This window comes from Mastigoproctus giganteus, chromosome 7 (assembly GCF_048544385.1).
Source record: "Mastigoproctus giganteus isolate SK-2022 chromosome 7, ASM4854438v1, whole genome shotgun sequence".
NCBI lineage: Eukaryota > Metazoa > Arthropoda > Arachnida > Uropygi > Thelyphonidae > Mastigoproctus > Mastigoproctus giganteus.
This window is the reverse complement of record NC_143581.1, coordinates 226,450,135-226,468,160: the sequence shown is the minus strand read 5'-3', so window position 1 is coordinate 226,468,160 and position 18,026 is coordinate 226,450,135. Positions and strand designations below refer to the sequence as shown.

At 35.7% G+C, this 18,026-nt stretch overlaps 1 protein-coding gene across 2 annotated transcripts in view; it reads left to right on the top strand.

Moving 5' to 3' along the window:
• Positions 1–9,183: 9,183 nt before the first annotated feature.
• LOC150083734 (follistatin-related protein 5-like) overlaps positions 9,184–18,026 on the top strand; it is a 494,649-nt gene continuing 485,806 nt past the window's right edge. For both annotated transcript variants that reach the window (XM_090378180.1, XM_090378179.1), the window contains exon 1: positions 9,184–9,324. The gene's annotated coding sequence lies outside the window, so the exon portion shown is untranslated. The remainder of the gene's footprint in view (positions 9,325–18,026) is intronic.

The following is an 18,026-nucleotide window of genomic DNA, read 5'->3' as shown; positions in this document are numbered from 1 at the left end:
GCGTTCCACGAAATTACTTCGTTAAGCGAAACTTCGTTTTCAGAGGTAAAAATACTATGGCCAGAATTAGGGATACGTTCCTACGTAAAGAAAATGAAAAGCTTTTTTTTTTCGAACAAAGAAAAGTTTTATTAAATAAACATTCAACTTACATACAAAGTGAAATCACATTTTAAAATATGAGTCTAAAGTTGATTGCTTATGCTTTTTTTCTCTTTCATTTAACAATTGTCTATACGGAGTTATTGCATTTAACACTGATCGCTTAACAATAAAACTTCTTCCTAAATCAGGATCATTTTCACTAAAAAAATTTAAACGTTTTCAATGTCATTTAAGCAGCTTTTTAAATCTTTGTTAACACTTTTTCGGCAGGAACTTCTTTAACTTCGTCTTCATTATCTTTGTCTTCGTTGCTAACAAGGTTTCCTAAATCTTCCACTGAAAAACCATCATCTTCTGCATTCAATAAATTTCTAACATCCTCTTCATCGACATTTTCGAAACCTATTGATTGAGCCATCTGCATAACTTCATTTCTAATTTCTTGGATGCTATTTTTTTCTTCTAGTACAACTTCTGGCCATATTTTGCGCCAAACTCCATTTAAGCATTTCTTAGTGACTTCTTTCCAAGAACTATCAATGTTTTCAATTGCCTTTTTAATGGTGTAGTTTTTCCAAAAAGTTTTAACTGTCATTTCCTCTTTATCCTCTAGTTCAGTTAAATTGCTTAATGTTCGACGCAGATAATAAGCTTTAAATGATGCTATCACTCCCTGATCCAATGGTTGAATCAAAGAAGTTGTGTTTGCTGGAAGAAACACAACTTTGACAGGAATGCATATGTCCAACGTGTTAAGATCAGTAGGATGTCTCGGAGCATTGTCTAACAACAAAAGAGCTTTTTCTTCAAAGTTGTTTTTTTGACAATACCGTTTTACTTCAGGACAAAAGTGGTTAACAAACCAATCAGTAAATAACTCCTTGGTAACCCACGCTTTTCTATTTGCTTTCCATATTACAGGTAAATTCATTTTTATGTTACCTTTTAACGCCCTCGGATTTTCTGAATGGTAAACTAATAACAATTTTAATTTATAATCGCCAGAGGCATTCAATCGAAAGAGTAACATTAAACGGTTTTTGGCTGCTTTGAACCCAGCAGTTGGTTTTTCTTCAATAGAAATGAAACTTTTTCTTGGTAGCCGTTTCCAGAACATACCGCTTTCGTCAACACTGAACACCAAATTTGGTGGAAAATTTTCACGTTCAATTATTTCCTTTAGTTTTTCTGAAAACTTATTTGCGGCTTCTCCTGTTAATTTTACACTATGAACCCTGGCCCGTTTTTTAAATTTCTCGAACCAACCACGAGAAGCCCAAAAGGTTTCCGTAATTTCGTCAGTTTGTTTAGATTTCGGGTGATTAAACTGGAATATTTTTTTATGTTAAATGGGGCTTGAAATTGCGGACTTCGTTATATCGAAGCTTCGTTATCAGAGGTAACGTTAACCGAGGTATGCATATATATTTTGACTTTCCCCTCCTCCCAGACGTTTTTTTTTTTTTTTTGGCTGGCATCAGAGAATATACTAATGCGGCGGGATTATGTCTAGGGTTTGTGGGGGGTCGGTTTTTTTTTTTTTTTTTTTTTGTGTTCCCGCACTCCTTGCTTGAGGTTTTTTTTTGGCATCGGAGAGTTGGCTGATGCGGGATTGTTTTTTTTATTTTAAAATTATTTTTCTTATTTTTATTTATTCTATTTTTTAAACTAATTAATTAATTAATTTATTTTTTAAAATTATTTTTATTTTATTTAAACATATATATTTTATTTATTATTATTATTTTTTTTTAAATTTATTTTATTATTATTTTTTTTTCTCTCCTGGTGTGGGCAGCCAGGGGGTGGTGGTGGCTCCCAATGGTATTGTACTCCATCCATTGGGAGCGGAGTTGGTGCTTGATGCACAGTTAGTAAAGCAGTAATGTTTACCGCCTGGTTCCCCGTCCCTGGGTTCTAATGAACCTGTGGACGGGGAGCCAGGTGGCAAACATCCCCTGTGGGTGTTTTCCCCCCTGGTGGTATAGTAGCCTGTTTTTTTTTTTTATTTAGATTTAATTTAATACAGAATATATGGTGGAAATGTACACTTGTCTAGGTGCCACCATAGGCAGTTATATACAATGTTAATGATAAATTTAGTTTGCACAGATGGAACAGACTAAATGAGACCTAGTGACTTTTTCAGGGCTGATGACGATTGAGTCTGGCTTTCTTGCATCTCTTTATCTTTTTGATACTGATATACACTGTATTGCGAAAAGCAAAGACACTTACGTGTTTCAAAGAACCTTTTATTGATGCAATATTTAATAATATGTCAGCCCATCTCTGGCCTTAATTACGCATTATCCTCTTCGGTAGGTTACAAGCCAATTTTTGATAACAGAAAGGCGGTATTTTGGTTGTATCACTCCTTCAATCCGTCGGTCAATTCAGTCATGATTGTAAACGCATTGGTATGGACTGGTCTGAAGCCAACGTTCCAGTTCATCCCAATGGTTAAGGTGATTGCTTTGGGCAGGTCAATGAAACTTTTATACGCCATATTCCCAATTTTTTCCATATGACATGGTGCAGTTTCTTGGTGAAACAGAATAAGGCCCTTCCCATGTAATGTAGTAAGAAGGGGAACTGTCGGGAATATAAATGTACTGCATGGTACTCATTATTCCATGACTGATAATCTAGTGGTCCAGGCCCAAACCACTAGAAAACCCTAGACGATAATAGTATCTCAGTTAAAATTCACAGTTGGGACGACACACTCTGTTAAATATTACAGCGCGGTATGCCAGGTCGCTGATGCGTCTAAATTCTGCAATAACAACCATGACGTTTTCATTTGGTGATTTCTTCAGCCACCATTTTTCTAGTACTTTGTTTCTCCAGTTGAAATTGTTTTTTTTTAAATAATAAATGATTTAAAAAAACATTTCTCGTTTATTTTTAGTCTCACTTTTTATATTTTTCGTCTTGCTTGTCCTTGCACTGAATTTCACACATACGGTGCCCTTCATATCTTCCCACCTACTTCATATCGCATGATACAAACATGATTCTGTTACTGAAGAGCACTTAATTTTATGAAAAGGATAAGTGTAACTAATAAAGTTACCCTTCAGTGTAGATGCCATTTTTATTTATGCTGCCTCATTTCATATGTGTACCAGTCTTAAACATATTAAATGGGAAAAGGGGTAGTATGTTTAATTAGATATACTGTACTTAGCATTTAATTTAGCATGGTGATTCAAATAAATGACGAATGTTTGTGTTTTGATCCCGCATCAACACTGCCCTACCATTAATATTCGGGCACCTTCATATTTACAAATAACTTTCATTTACAAGAAAAGTAATAACACGTGCTGAAGATTTTAGTCGTTATGACAGGCTTAGTCTCCGTGGAACACTCTCCACCAGTTTTTTGTAAATGTCCCCAGATATTTTTCGCCATTCGGCCTTCAGAGCGGCGAGCAGTTCTGCTCTGATTTTTTGGGCAGTCTTTCCTCACATACAGCCGATGATCCAATTTACCCCAGAAGTTCTCTGTAGGATTGAAGTCAGCACTGTGGACTGGCCAGACCAACTTTTCGTTGCCAGTCCATAGTGCTGACTTCAATGGTTTCGGCACGAGTCCGCTTCTATTTGCAGATTACATAATTAATCGTCGACCCAGAGATCTATACTGCCGTTAAAACCATGCGTCCAGACCGATTTCTTAGGTGGCACCTTATTATCATTCTGTGTTGGATGTTTGTTAACTTCACCGATCGCGGCATCTGTATTCACAATCGTACTGCTGTCTCCTCGAAGGTCTAAGTATATTTATAGTTGTCTGACACGTGTAACATTGGTAGGACGTGACGAACGCAGTGGTGTCTGGATATTAATTATAAAGCAGTGGAGTTATAAGCCATTCATGATCAGTTAAAATTCTTCGTCGTGATTCGTGTTTGATTAAAATAAAAACCAAACACGAATTCTGTTTCTTTTGTAGTCCGTTGAATTTTTTATTACGGAAATGAGGCTGTAAGTAAACAACTATCGGATGGGTGGATAGTCGTTTCTAAAAATAAGATCAAAGGTCAAGACATCAACAGGAGTAGTGGTAAATTGCACACTCTGGACTTCCATGATAGATCAGTGGCTTACAAACTACGACTAAAAAGTACAAACACTAAGTCTTGCTTGCATCCATCGTTTTTGGTTTTTTTCTGATGGGAGTGAAATTCGGTTCGGTCTTCGAGTATTGTACATCATGCTTGAACTTTAGAGTGATGAAAAGATGTCGCCTGGAGCGACGAATCGCTCTAGACGCTGCTCAAGTAAATAAATGAAGTTTATTTACTTGTTTGTGTAGAGTATTCAGATGTGAGTAACATAAAGCTAAAAAAAAGAACGCCTGCAAAATGGCATAAAAATAAAGAACAAAGTAATTTCTTAAACGGAGAAATATTAATGAGTAGAATTAATGTGATGCTTGTTAACTATCTACAAAACAAGTTAGGAATATTTGGAGTGCGTGACATTGCAAGCGCGTTCGACTATTTTAATTGAATTTTCATTTTCTGTGATTAATAGAAGCTAAATAACTAATTAGCTTGTTTTCAGTTAATTAGTAATTAACTAATAATATATATAAGTAATTGTTTTCAACATAACATTCACTCGACTTTTTTGTGTTGTCCTTTACTTATTTCCGCTTGGATTTTAATAAAAATTTAAAAGAAACATACATCAGATCTTAGTGTATGCTGCCAACACTTTCGCAATGTACTTTACTCATTTCGTCTTGGATTATAATAATATTTGAAAGGTAACACGTAGTTTACGTTTCTTCTGTAATTAATATAATAAGAAAATGCAGTATTACGTAATAATTCACGATTTATATATTAATAAGTTAATACCAAAAGAACCGAGCTCATCTTAAAGCACCCACTTGATAATATGCGAACATAAAACATTTTTGTTCGTCAGCCATATTGCCTATTGTGTCAGCGACTGAATAGGCAATATGGCTATTTCCTCCGGTCAGCGACGGCAACTAACTGTCCAGTGCTTCAGCTATAATATACGGTATATGGATAGCCCATGTGATATTTATGAAAAAAAAAAACATGAAATAATAATGACGAATTTCTATTTGTCCTATTTTAATGAAATTTTGTCTAGCTGGACAAATCTTTCTAAAAGAGCTAAATATAAAATTCTATGAAAATCTATTTATTGGAAGTCGAATTGTTGTTACATGCGGGACGGGCGGAACAAAGAAATAATAAAAAATTGCGAGATTTCTGTTGGTCCGATTTAATGAAGTTTTGGCCGGCTTGACAAGGCATTCTAATGGAGCGAAATATAAAATTGCGGGTAACTCCATCCACTGGGAGTCGAGTTATTACATGCGGACGAACAGACAGACGGATTTGTTACAAAAGAGAGTGCATGAATGGGTCCAAGATTTGGAAGATTCTGCCGACCAGGCTAGGCTAACCTAGCCTGGTCGGTTGTGCCGTTTACTGGCTCGCTTACTTTTAGGCAAAAAAGAATGCAATCCACGACTCATCCATTCCCCATATAACTACAACTAAGAAATCATCTTATTCAGCTCCATATCGAGTCAGCAAAATTTTCCACTCATTCATGGAAATCGTTACAAAAACGCCCGTTTCCTACAACTAGGAGTGGTGATATGTGAGTGAGGAACTCATCATGAGCATCATCGGATCACCATCTATTGGTCTGATTTTAATAAAATTTAGATGGCTTCGACAAATATTTCTAAAAGAGCCAGTATAAATTTTATGAAAATCAGTATTTTATACTGGCTGATCTTCAGAGAGGTTTGCTTACAGCTTGACAAAACCAGTCTTCACAGTGCCCGCGCAACTACTGATAGCGTTCAAGTTTCCATTTTGAGTTGCTGACACAACCTCCTGTATTCTCCAGATAGCAGGGAAAGCACTTCCACTCCAATGGCTAGGTCCAAAGCGTGCATCAGTTGCTCAGCAAGAAACCAAAGAAATTATTCTCTGACGGTATCCTGGCACTGGTTTCACGATGGAAGACGTGTGTTGCTAGAGGGCAAGATTATATTCAGTAATAATGGTTTCTTACCACACATTTGAATAAAGAATTGTTTAACTTTTATGTTTTCATTTGAGCCACCCACATATATTTACAAAATATAATTAGTGGGTTCTCTTAAAACGGATGCGACATTAGCTTCTTTTCTTGCAGCATTTTGTTGTTTCAGTTGTTATTTTAGAGGGGCGTTTATTTTTATGAAATAAAAATAAACAATCTAAAATAAAAATAGTTAACTGTAGTATTGAGAACACAAAACGTCATTAGATGTAAGATAAAAATTACAAACAAAAAGCTAAATGTTTTTATAATCATGACAATTTTTCCAAAGGTTTTTATCTCCAATAATAGTGGCTCTATTGTACTTCAAAATTAACACTAAAAAGGGAAGAAAATTGAAATATTACTTAAAATTTAAATACCCACAGTTGCCAACTTGCTGTCGAAAGAGTGTCGCAAAGGTACAGCATTTTTTTTTTTTTTTTTTTAATTTCTGCTTCCCTTTCAATTTTACTAAACTGTTGTGACAATTTCAGGTTTAACTGGTGACGTCCAACGCATTAAAACGTTTTCATGAATTTTGTACGATAATGACTGGTGGCAGTAATAGTAATTAAATTTGAAAGATGTGTTAGGATTACTACATGTGATCGTTGATGCAATAAGTTTCATGATAATTTTCTTCTGTGTCATTTTTCCTTAACTAAATATGATTCATTTTTTTAATTACGCAATGATTGGACGCGTATGTGTGGATAATAAATTCTGTCGTAAGCTGTGCGATTCCCGTTAATCCTAACAGAGATAAGAAATGTGGTATTAAAGAAGTTGATTTTGCATGGAGAAATCTTTATCAGCGTTTCCATTATAGAAACATTTTTGGACAAAAAAAAAAAAAAAAAAAAAAAAAAGAAGAAGAGGAAAAGATCGATTCAAAGAACTACCACGTCATAGAAACAGGGAAACCCATTCTAAGAAAACAAAAATTCGAACAGACTTGCTTTTTTTTTTGCTTGTCCTGAAATGTTTTTGATATTTCGCAATTTATGATTTAAGTCATTTTATACAAAGCAGTGCGCCATTTGTTACAGACGCTTTCCTTTTAGTTATAGCTAAATCCTTTGATAATGACATATTGGCCTATTAATTAATAAGCTAAATCTCTGTGGAATCAGTTCGTGGTTGTCTCAAAATATTAAGATTTGTTCGAGGATTGTAGATGGTACTACCTCTGCTCCTTTACTTATACTACCAGGAGTACCTAAGGACTTTTCTTTAGGGGGCTCTTTTATTAGGGGTGTTAGCATATATACATAATGCGACTATTGTCTTCACTATGTTTGTCCGTCCGCACAAATAAACTGGACTTTCAGTGGACGGATTTTAGTAGTCTTATATTTGTACCTTTTTTTTTTTTTTTATAATTGTCAAGCTATTCCAAATTTCATTAAAATCAGATAAATAGAAATCCGACAATTATTCTTTCCTTTTTTTTTTCTATCGTCATGTAATAAATCGATCCAGAAATTATTTGTTTTTTCTCACATATCACATAGGCTATTCATATACTGTATATGGTAGCTGAAGCACAGATATGTTCGTTGCAATGGGGCTGGATGGACGAATGAATGGGCAATATGGCTAATGCATAGTCGTTGCTTTTTGCTCTTTTTTTTTTGTTATAAATCATGAATTACTATTTGCTAACGAGCCTGAAATGAAACGCACTGCGTATATCAAGTAACTTGTTTTTATTCCAGCGTCAATGATCTTCCAACTTGTATTAGTAAATTTAGTGTCAACCTATTTCTGTTTGCTGATGATATGAAACTGTTTAAATGAATCTAGTATTGATGACTGTATTCTCTTGGAAAATTCTTTCAGTTACACTGAATAAGTGTTTACCACTACCAGTCTAGCCATTCTGACCAGTTTCAGTTTACATCCGGTAGCCCATATACACTATCATCTCTTGTCTTTCAAGGACTAGGCATAATCAAAATATTCAGTAAAACTGTTCCATATGACAAAGCTCTTTTCTCTCTCTACGAATGGTTAATTCTTCCAACTTGACTTTGGGGATACGGTCTGGGATCATAAACTGGGCCCATATCATATTCAAAACCTAAATTAACTGTGATTTCAATACTGTGAACTCGGATTTCGGAGTTAATAGACAGCATAAAACGAACTGGGCTTTTCTATACGGGATCTGGTTAAGTAACTTCCTCAGCTTGATGGTATTTGCCCCAAATACTATCAGACTAAGGTATTTATGGAAAGACTCAGCCATAAATACCTGCCTGCCAAGCATGTCATATATCAGTGAGGATTCATCTGTGCTTCCAACGAGGGTATTCCAGAACTCGTCCAACTGAATAAGCTTTGGTAAGGGAGAATACACGACACAGAAAAATTTCAAATTCCAAGAGTTCAAAAAAAGTTTGGAATTTGTGTACTACAGTACTGTACATTAGTAGTAATACTACGTATACTAAATATTAATAATATTATTTTTTATATAAATATAGTATTAATAATTACTTTGGAATATTTTAAATCTGAACTCCGCTATTTTTAGATTTTATTAATAACCTGGAATCGTGATGGTGCCATCTTGCCCGCACTTATTTCTAAAGAGAATTTTTCCCCCTCTGGCATTTTGAATTCAAGGTAAATTTGTTAAATATTCGTGTTTCCTCTAAACTAAAGTCGAAAAACAATTGAAATTTTTCAAATTGTTTTTAAGAGGTCAGTTGTCTTATTTTTTTAGATGTTTATCACTAGTATTTATTCCGTTACATAACTGAACAAATATTATGGTAAAACTCCTAATCGCAAAAAAGGAATCAGCTTTCGCTTTCATATATTCGCACTGTTCATTTATGAATTGGCTCAGAGTGTTGCTGAAGTGAAGAAAAAATCGAATCTGATCTCTGCTGGCCTGCTGCTGCTGCCATCTGCCGTCCCTCTCGAACACTTCGCGAGCATCGCGCAGCGCCCTCTGAGAAGGTTTCATTTTGACCCCGACATTATAAGCAGCTTTGCCCGACAGTGATCATTGTAAAGCGGCAAGAATAACAACCAGTTCCTCCCTACAAAATCTGTGGAATAGTAACAGTTTGTGCGTGTACAGAAGCTGGGCAGGATTTGCCAACACTGCAGGTACGTTAAGTTCATAGTGACTTGCTTATTACATTTGTTACATAGAATTTATTAAACTGCGTCCGACCGGAGATGGCTGCTTCCTTGCAGTCTACGGCTTCGCCGTAGACTGCGTTGTTCTAGGTTGCTACAGCCGCACAGCCCTGGGACCACATGCCACACGTCTGTGAAGACATGGCGTGCGGATAATTCCTTCTTAACGCCTGGGGCTAAGTGAAAGACTAGCACCTGGTTTTAATGGAAGAGGATACTGTATTGAAGCCTGCTTTTCTGCAATAGGGAAAGCGTGTTCTTAAAGAAAAGGATATTGCCTCAAGACGTCAACCTTTGTCCGCGATTTTGCTATGCTCCGCAAAATTGGATTTGGGTTTCGATTGACTTTAGATTATTTATGAGTCATTTCTGCAGGCGATTATAGGGAAAGTGAAACCGAAACCCATTCCCCCCCCCATTCCCTTAATAGTATGGTATTCCTACGTAAGCATTTATTCGACTCAGTGATTTGGATAATGGTTATCAGCTACATTGAACAGTATCAGCGAACTAAGAGGCGGTAGTCATTTGTTTTTGGTATTCTGGTGAACCAATTTATCGGAATTCAAATATATTTTTTTTTACTTAACATTGTAGCAAAAGTAAACCACATTTTTTCCGTTTTGACAGTCTGCTAACCTTCTGTTAGATTTGATCACTGTTTTCAGCCATGAGGTTAACTATTGAATTTTACGCCATCTATCGCAGAAAGAACCATGCGATTTTTATTTTACTTTTTATTTTTTGTTCAAATTAATCGAATTACTCTTGAAATTCTCCGTTCCTGAACTGGAAAAATTCTTTACTCACCGGATAAATCCGACACAATGTTTTCTCACTCGTTTTAGTTTGTATTAAAAGAATTAGATTGCTAGAAATATAATTTTATCTTTATATCTTTCTCTCTATATATATTTTTTTATTAATTGCCAAATGAATTTGTGAGTTGGGAAAATACTGTCATATAGGAAAATGCAAATAAAAGTACGTAAGTTGTGATTACACTGGAAGTTGCCTCTCTTATTGTCCAGACATGGATTCTCTCCTCCAGTGGTACAGCTGCGTCAGGGCACAGTCTCAGTGGGCGGGCCCAAAAGTAAAAGAGAAAAATGGGAAAATTACATAAAAATGAATAAGGTTGTACCAGAGCCTAAACTCGAGATGATACGATACTGTCTTCTGATGGATTTCATGGATTTCTCTCATATAGATTTACCGATCAACAAATACGAACCCTTTCTATGTTTTTTTTTTTTTTTTTGTTAAATAAGGTGCAGTGCATATCACCATAATCCATGCTCAGTAGTGTCTTGCTCAGTTCTGCCCAAGAAAATTATTTAATATCGTTTTCTCCCACACGAATTTTCAATAAAATACTACATGGTTTTATGTGAAATACAGACCTGTTTAAATATATGTAGAAGGTCTACATTGGTTGTAAAAAAAATTTAAATAATTAATGTGCTTTGTGATGGATTAGAAGAGTTATTTAAATATTTTAATGCATTATTTTAAACCAAAGTAATACTCGAAGTTCATATATATTTTAACTGGGGTTTATTTCATACAATACGTTTACAAATACAAATAAATAATCATACAAAAAATTTTTCTCTTTTTATTGAGAATATAGGTTTTAAAATTGTGATAATATAAGCTTTATTTATATAAAGACGGTGAATGGTTGCGATTAAGATCTAAAATGAAAAAAAAAAAAAAAAAAAAGAAGAAAAACCTCCATATTTGAAAAAGCTCCGTTTTTGACTCTTCCAAGAGGTTCCTCTCTGGACGAATATCGTTTTTCACCCCAAGTCCTTGCTCCCGATAAAATATTTTTCAGAAGACCGAATTAAAATTGATGAGCACTCATTTGACAGATGCTATTATTTTTCTTAAAAGTCAAATAGATTCTCTCTCTCTCTCTCTCTCTCTCTCTGCAAAATTAAGAGTAACCTCTGAAGTTTATGCCGAAATTTCCAATATACCTTTTTGTACGAAGAGAACAGCGTACATCTGTTAACCAAAGGTTGAGCACGTATTTCGTTTATAACATCCTATTTATCTCCTTAAGGAAAGGTTGACGTATTTATCTCAAGAAAGCCACCTGGTAGTATTTTCTCATAGTTACTGATCTTTTTAGTGTTCTTCCGTCTTCGGTTACTATTCTGCTCCCAGCGCCAATCCAATTTCAGTAACGTCAGCTTTGATGGATGCCCTTTCACTTCCATTAAAGCAGATTTTCTTAATATTATTGTCTACCCTATCAAACACACCGCTAGATCACTTGAAAATATCGCTAAGAAATCCCACATTGCACTGCCGGCTGTATCTCTAAATCTACTTGGATTACGAGTAAAGAAAGAAAGAAAGAACAAAAAAAAAAAAAGAAGGGGGAAAAAGATATATGAAATAAATCGTCTTGTAATCGAGGGAAGAGATAAATGGTCAACATTTCTTTCTTGATAGAGAGAAAGAGTGATATTGTAGAATTAGGGTTCACTGTAACGTTTTTGGGTATACATCAGATTTCAAGTCCTGGTGATATGTGCATTGGTGGTAAATAGTTTACGACGTAGAACGACATCACTGCCTTTTCCACGAAATCTCAACAAATAAGAAACAACAGATAAATGAAGTGCTATCCGTGTTTTATGTGATGCCAATTTTTGGAATAATCTTAATTTGCTTCCACTTTTTACAAAATTTAGACCCCCCAACAGAAAATTACGTAAAAAATTAAAGATCTCTCATTTCCAACTCGAATGTAGTATGACGTATGGTATTCAAAAGCGTTATTTCTTTAAAAAAATAAGGTTCTGTTTTCGATGGATGTAAAAGAAAAAATTACTGGTAGAAACAATATATGGAAGAAAATCTACAAAAAAGCGAAAAATTTTGAATTCTCCATGTCGAGAAATCAGAAAATTAGTATTGTACTCAGTGCGTTACATTTCAGGCGTTAGCAAATAGTAATGATTCATGATTTATAACAAAAAAGAGCAAAAACAACGACTTTTCTGCGCGAACCGAGAAAACTTCTTTTCTGCGCATCCACTACGTTGTCCATTCATTCCTCCAACCAATGCATGGCAACAAATATAACATCTAGGGCTTCAGCTACAATATACGGTATATGGATAGCCTATGTGATGTGTTGGAAAGAAATAATAATTGCCTGATTTTTATTAGTTTGATTTTAATGAAATTTGGAATGGCTTGAGAAATCTTTTAAAAGGCCCAATCATAAAATTTCATGAAAATCGAGCACGTTGTTAGAACTGGGCGTGGTGATAACCATAGCATATATGCGCATTATGCATATATGCTAATACTCTGAAAGATTGCTGGGTGTCTCACATAATTGACTTGAAAACTTTTAGCAATTTTTATCTTTCAGTTTACCTTATTTAAATGCAAATTTCAGCAAAAATAATAACGAATCCAGTTTATAGTTTGTTTTTGAATGGATGTCGCGACATGTTGCCATCATAATGTAATCTTACAAGCAAAACTTTCATTTTCATTGTAACATTTCAAAATTTGTCATGTAATGTGCAAAATGTCACAAATTCTCATATCCTTTCATACGTACGGCTCCACAACTCTTATGATTAGCTCCTAATTAAAATAAACTTCAATTGAAGACTTACAATAAAGAGCCAGGGAAGTTCTTTGGGTTAAAAAAAATGTTCAGAAATTATCACTGGTCAAGAAAAATTCCATGTTTTAAACACTGGATTTCAATAGCTGTCAGATCATATTATATATTAATTTCAAAAAAGAAAGAATTTCTAATTTTCACGTCGTCAGAAAGTCTAATTAAACAACCTGGTAATATTTTTCAGTGTATCGAGAACCTGAAAGTGAATATTCTTCTTAGACCATCTCTGTTTATCATCAAACAAGATTGATTTGCCATTCATTTTGCTGCTGATGTGGGAGTTTTTGTTATATCGTCATCAGTGATTACTTACCGATACTCATGTTGTACAGCTTACATTGATGCGGTACCTTTTGCTTACAGTTCCTTCTGCGGCCTCAAATCAACAGTACCTTTCTCTGATCATCGTGTTTTTGTCAATCATGGGTGCCCTTTGGTTGCTAATGTAATTTACTTTCAGGCATAAATATTGTGGACAGATTTAATACTAGATGTTCGCCCCACTGTTTTTCCTTAAATTGGATGAGCAAGAGCGGATCGTTTGTTCACATTTGAAGCTTCCATTATGTTGATACCAGCAAAGCGTGAACAGGAGCGAACGCTGACACAGCACAAAAGCTTACTACGAGAAGGAAATTTCTCTGCGTCACAGTTTAGCTGCAAAGCGACAAATGGAGTAAACACCCGCAGAGGATTATCATGGATGTAAAAAAGGCGTGTAGCAATGCTTAGAGTAAGCTTATCATCCTAAAGAACCGCAATCTATAATGCACCAGTTTAAAGTTAAGAAGGCAGTGCTAATAAGTAAATATCTGAATGCTTTACTATTCTTATTCACTCAAGCAGTTACTCTTAATATTTGCAAGGCTTTTGATCGTGTTTGGCATAAAGGCCTTCTAAACAAGCTGCCATCTTATAGATTGCGGACTGTTTGCAGTTGAGTAACAAGTTTTCTCTCTGATTTCTCGTTGTGGGTGATGGTAGATGTCTCTCTGTCTTTTAACTGCTCCTCCAAATCTGGTGTCCCTAAGGTTCAGTTCTTTCTCCTACTCCTTTTCTCTCGTATATTAATGGAAATCCCATAGTTTTGCTGATGACAGCATACGGCATTCCACCTTGCCCCGAACAAACACTTTCAACTTCAGTGCTAATTCCAGGTAATTCTTCAGTGGGGCAAAGATAATTTCGTTAATTTCAATCTTTCTAAAACTCAGTCTTGTCTTACATCTCGTAAAAAATGGTCTACCGCTTCTATGTGCCTATCTTCAATGACACTCATATTTCTAGACAAGATCACATATCTTTATTAGGGATTATCCTGAATTCTAAACAGTCTTGGTATAAGCACATCACAAATATTACTTCCTCTGCACCTAAAACTGTTTTTTTTTTTTGTGCTTTCGGCGTCACTTTTTACTTTTAGCAGCCACTAATTCTATACAAATCTCAAATCCGCCCTATAACGGAATATTGTTCCCACATCTCGGATGGTGCATCCAAACCTCTCTCAGGCTTCTAAACTTTATCCAAATGAGAGCAGTTACGTTAATTAATGACCCAGCTCTTACAAAGTCCCTCCACCCTCTGTCTCAAAGACGTTCTGTTTCTGCTGAATGCCTTTTTTATAGATACTTCCAGGCTGTTATTCCGAATTGGCTTCTATAATCCCCTCTCTTTCTTCTAAACCGAACACGTGCTGCAACCAGTCATCATCCATTTAGTCTCCGACTCCAAACTCACAGAACCAGCTTTTCTTCTGCCTCATTTATTCCTTCAAATTCTGTTTTCTTTATCAACCTTCCTTCACATGTATTTTCTGAAAACTACAACTTACAGAAATTGAATCGTAACATCAACAAGTATCTTCAGACTTCTCAACGTTCAACCCATGCATGGTAGTACTATGGACTCTAATATCTGTGTTTGTGGTTTTAATAAAAATAAAGATTAACACCACTACCAACAATACAAACTTTTTACCATATAGTAGTGATCTCTGCTTTGACTAATACACATTTATCATTTCTTAATACTGTACAACGTCCAACAACAAAAGTTAGGTTTGGAATATTTGTGACAAATTCTCTAACTGAAGGAGCTTATTTAATAATTACAAGCGTATTATTAGAGGTAATAATCGAAGCACTCCCTTTCTTTTTAAATACCTTTCTATATCCCTTACAAATCTAAAAACGTTGACTATTTCAATCAGATGTTTATAGTTACTGCTAGCAGTTCCATCTCCGTCCGCTGAATTTTTTTCTCTTGCTGTCTGGAAGTTAGAAAAATCCTATTTTCTGTTATGGATAACACTGGGAATTTGGGAGTAAACCCGAAGTAAATTTAGTAGGTTTTCGTGATCAAGATATTGCAGGAGAAATAGTTTCTAGTCCATGATATATTTTATAAGCCAGTAGAATCAATGGCACGCCACGTGCAAGCTATTCTCAAGGATACACAAGACCAGATGAATTGTAGGATCGAAATAAATAACAAGAATTGCTATTTCTTTGTTTCTCTACTTGAGAAAGATAGTAGGACCATAGGAAGAGAACAAATAGGAACGGGATTTGTAATGTTCTTGCTTTCGCATCGAAAGTTTTCGTTTAACGATGTCTCTGGATAGTAGTGGAATCCCACGAGTTCAAACAGTCCCTACTTGTTATTATTGGGGGTAATAACATAGTACCAACTAATACCTTCAGCTCATCCTTTTCCCCCTTCAATCACTGCTTTTATAAGTACGCAATCACGAGGAACACACACGAATTTTCCCAATTCCCTCGAAGGTTACTGTTTTCCAATAGTCTCTCCATTAAACTATGTTTTCTTTCCTTTGATATTATAAAAATATCTTACTAAACGACTTAGTGACATTACTTTAAATACTGTGTTCTGGACAATGCTGGATGATTCACACATTCTCATCTATCAAAGACCAACTGTTCTATCATAAAATGCCTATTAATTTTTATCTCTGTGCAATCTCAAATTAGTTGAGCGTGCATCATATGTACTTAATACGTAAGATGTCGTGAGCAATTTTTATGGGCATTTTCCACAACGTGGCTGAGTTAGTCGGTCTCAGGCGAAAAAACATGATTTTTTCGTCCAACAAACAGAAAATCGACCACAGAACACGCAATTTATAGACAGTATACGCGAAGCAATATGGTCTTAGTCACTGATGCTCCTAAAACAACAACAACAATGTTGTTATTGTAGTAGGAGCTGATGCTTCTGCAACAACAACGTAAGATGTATGCTCAACAAATTTGCTTTAAAAAATAATGTTTCCAAACTTATTTTGAAAGTTGATTTCTGGTCTTAAAAACTGCGTGTGAACAATGCTGCATTGAAAACTTATTTTATTTTTTTATTTAAGAAGCCTTTGCCCATTGGACCAGTTGAACACAGTCGTTCTCTGCGAATCTTATAAGATTTAAGCAAAGTGGTTTAGAAAATCTTAAATTCAGAATCATAGAGTTATAAACTATGAAAATTTACAATGCCTGAACGACTTTATACAAGGTGTTTGAATTAAAAGATACCGGGATCTCTTTCGCTTAATTTTAGGTTTAAGCTATTTGTGGCCCGAACCTTTTTGTTATATTTGAGCTGAAATTTTTGAATTCCATGTTAAAATGGACTAATCTCTTAAGTAATTGTAAAAAATGGACCATTTAGATTTTTTGCGATTTATAAATTAAAATTTTCCCTAATCAGTTGCATTTTTCTTGATTGCAAAATTGTTCCAATCCTCAGTTTTGTCTAAATATGCCATCTGCAAGGTTGTTAAAAATTAAAGTATCCTTGTGTATCCCTATGGCTCTGGATCGAGTTCTAAGGCTCGATCTGAAGAGAAATTTGGACAACATGTACAATAAAGAATGCGCTCACCATTTATTGGAAAAAAAAAAATAGTTACAAAATGTGTCACTATACGGCGCTGTGGCAATACAAATCACTTGAACAGCGATACAGTTGTTCAATGTGTCCTCCATTTTGATTAACAACAGTTTCCATTCGAAGAACAGAATTTTCTACAGCAGAACGTAACATGTCAAGTGGAATAGCCAGCACATGATGTCTAATGCTGTCATTTAGATCTGTCAGAGTTTGACATCCTTCTCGATACACCTGGTTTTTCAAAAAACCCCCACAACCAGAAGTCGCTTGGAGTGGGATCCAGTGATCGGGGGTGGCCAAGATGTCTGGAAACAACGACTGATGACCAGTTCGTCTGTAAAGTGTTGCTTTAGCAATCTTTGGACACAACGATGGATATGGGGTGGCGCACCATCTTGCATGAATATGGTATTCTGAAGGCACCCACGTTGTTGCAGCTCTGGTATTGCGCAATTTGCCAACATTTCACAATAACGCTGTCTAATGACGGAACAGGTGTGGGGTCCAGTCGGCGTTACCCGTTCAAAAAATATGGCCCAATCATGAATGTGGCCGTAAATCCACAACACTGTCACCTTTGGAGAATGCAACGAGACCTCTTGGATAACTCGAGGGTTTTCTGTTGCTCAAATGCGGCAGTTGTGCGTATTCACTTGTCCATTTAAGCAGAAGTGGGCTTCATCACTCCAAATGATGTTCCATGGCCAAATGATATCCACTGTCATTCGCGCCAGAAACTGAAGTGCGTATGTGAAACGAATAGCTGCATCACCATGCTTTAGCTGCAGTAGCATGTGCATCTTGTAAGGATAGTACCGAAACATCTGACGCATAACTAGCCTTACAGTGGAATATGCCATGTGGCATATTCCACTTCACGAGAAACAGCTGGCATACTTGCGCTATCACATGGAGATTGATTCGATAAATCCACGACAGCCCTAGCCACATCTTCAACACGAGAGGAGTCCACTCGTTTTCGACCTCTGCCTCGTTGAACACCAAGATGTCCTGTCGCTTCAAATTTCGCAATCATTTTGCGGACAGCACAAACAGTCATAGGTCTACGTGGGCCTTATGCTCTTCTGACGCCGGAATT